The sequence below is a fragment of the Coregonus clupeaformis genome, chromosome 27, assembly GCF_020615455.1.
Source record: "Coregonus clupeaformis isolate EN_2021a chromosome 27, ASM2061545v1, whole genome shotgun sequence".
Classification (NCBI taxonomy): Eukaryota; Metazoa; Chordata; class Actinopteri; order Salmoniformes; family Salmonidae; genus Coregonus; species Coregonus clupeaformis.
The window spans coordinates 17,993,625-17,996,197 of NC_059218.1; the positions used below are offsets into that span (position 1 = coordinate 17,993,625).

General features: G+C 37.9%; 1 non-coding gene across 1 annotated transcript; it reads left to right on the plus strand.

The window, feature by feature from the left end:
- The first annotated feature begins 2,081 nt into the window (after positions 1-2,081).
- On the plus strand, positions 2,082-2,157 carry trnaa-agc. The gene has a single exon. It is a non-coding gene; the product is annotated as a tRNA-Ala (tRNA).
- Positions 2,158-2,573: the final 416 nt, after the last annotated feature.

Consider the following 2,573-nt stretch of genomic DNA (forward strand, 5'->3'; position numbering starts at 1 on the left):
GTTAGAAAACACCTCCCAACATTTGGGAATGCTAAACCTTCCATGTTTGACGGATGCATAAAAATATGCCCCACCTCAGACAAACTGATATCTCGTCTATATGATGCTTTTCAATCTGTTAGCGCACCCTCTACTGATGCCATTAAGGCAAAATGGGAGGAAGAACTAGGGACTGACATTTCGGTGGCAGACTGGGAGGATAGCTTGGAGTATATCCACACCTGCTCCATTAACTCCAGACATCGTCTCATACAATTTAAGGTTTTACACAGATTACACTATTCCAAAACTAAATTGCATAGGATATTTCCTGATACATCCCCTATGTGTGATAAATGTCAGGCTGAGCAGGGTACACTACTCCACTGCTTTGCCCTATGCTCTAGCCTGTATGGTTATAGGTGTGGAATTTTTGGGGTCCCCTCTGAAGTTCTGGAGACTTCAATAGACCCAGACCCGCTTCTGATAATCCTGGGAGTGTCCGATTCCCTAAAAGGATTAACCAACTCCCAAAAACAACTCATCTCTTACAGTCTCATTTCGGCAAAAAAAATAATCTTGTTGTTTTGGAAAAGGAGGGAAGCGCCCTCTACCAAATTATGGCTCAGCGAATTGGCAAACACTGAACACTTAGAAAGAATTAGATATATTCTGAACCATAAATTATCAACATTTGATCAAATCTGGCAGCCTTTCCTCTCTTACTTGGACCAGTCAGCGCTGTGAATTTGTACTTTTTAACGCACTCTCAATTGTCATATTGTAATCTACCTTTGGGCAGCGTGTGCTGGCCCCACCACCTGAGCAGTCGGGAGGGGAATAGGGTGGAATAAGGGGAGAGGGAGGGGGGGGGGGGAATAAAGGGGGTATAAGTGGGGGGGTTACATCTACCCTTTTTCTTTCTACCTGTCCCTGCTCTGTATGTCTTGTTTTGTAATATTTGTTTTGTGCCCAGAACTCTGGGTCTTGTTGTTCATGTCTGTTCTCTTATGTTTAGATAAGAACTGTACTCGTGTCTTTCATACCTATACACCATTCTTGTGTGTGTTCAATAAAAAATATTTGAACAGAAAAGACGGTCCAAAAACAATGAAATGATGTCTTTCAGACAATTTTGCTCACTTGGGTAAATGCAGTGCATTCGGATAGTATTCAGACCCCTTCCCTTTTTCCACATTTTGTTACATTACAGCCTTATTCAAAAATGGATATATATCTAAAATAAATGGATATATTCTAAAATGGATATATATCCTCATCAATCTACACACAATACCCCATAATGACAAAGCAAAAACAGGGTTGTATAATTTTTTTGCAAATGTATTAAAAATAAAAAACAGAAATACCTTATTTACATAAGTATTCAGACCCTTTGCTATGAGACTCGAAATTGAGCTCAGGTGCATCCTGTTTCCATTGATCATCCTTGAGATGTTTTTTTATTTGCAAACATCTCTAAAAACCTATTTTTGTCATGTCATTATGGGTTATTATGTGTAGATTGATGAGGGGGAAAAAAACTATTTAATCCATTTTAGAATAAGGCTGTAACGTAACAAAATGTGGAAAAAGTCAAGCGGTCTGAATACTTTCCAAATGCACTGTATTAACTTATTTCACAGTTTTGTCTCAGTTCTCTTCTATGTAAACCCATATATACCCACAATAATTAGAGTTTAGTACATTTGCTAAATAAACTGTAAGATTGAAAAATATTGGATGCTATTCAGGCCTCTTTTTAGTTGTTTTAATAGCCTTTGAGTTATGAGTGTTGCTTTTACAGTAATCTCCTAAAGATGATCAGTAAATCCTCATATGCATAACATAAGTCCTCACATTTTATTCATTTTTTCTCTTTCCTCATTGGCCAGGGAAGCAAATGTATTTTGGAATCTTATTGTCTTACCATGTTCCCTCCATTTTGAATCACACATTGGTTTTACAGTTTAATCATACTCTCTCCACCATTGAAAAAAATGCAATTACTAACTAACTATAGTCATTAGGAAGATTTCATAAGTTCCATCACAGGTTCCATCATCAATAAGATATGTGAAGATTAACATTATCTCTTAAAAGGCCTCCTGTAGCTCAGTTGGTAGAGCATGGCGCTAGCAACGCCAGGGTTGTGGGTTCGATTCCCACGGGGGGCCAGTATGAAAAATGTATGCACTCACTAACTAACTCTGGATAAGAGCGTCTACTAAATGACTAAAATTTAAAAAATTTAAAAGCATTGGCATTATGGTGTACACTTCAAAGTGAGCTGTCATAACTATTCAGAAGCTTTTGATATCCTGTACTCAAGAAAGACAAGCAGTTTCTAAAAGAAACAACACAATTATCTTGCTACTGGATCTTTTAATCACCCACACATGACACTGATCTCCAGGTTGATAAGTGCAGTACATGGGTGGGGAATTTAACAAACACACACACTTTGCTAATTTAGCAGAAATCAGTTTAGAAATGAGTTTAGTTTCAATGAGTAACTCAGCGAAGGTCCTCTCTTCTGGTATACAGTATTATTACTTGCTGGTCAGGGACCGGCATTTTTAGATAGGGGTTCA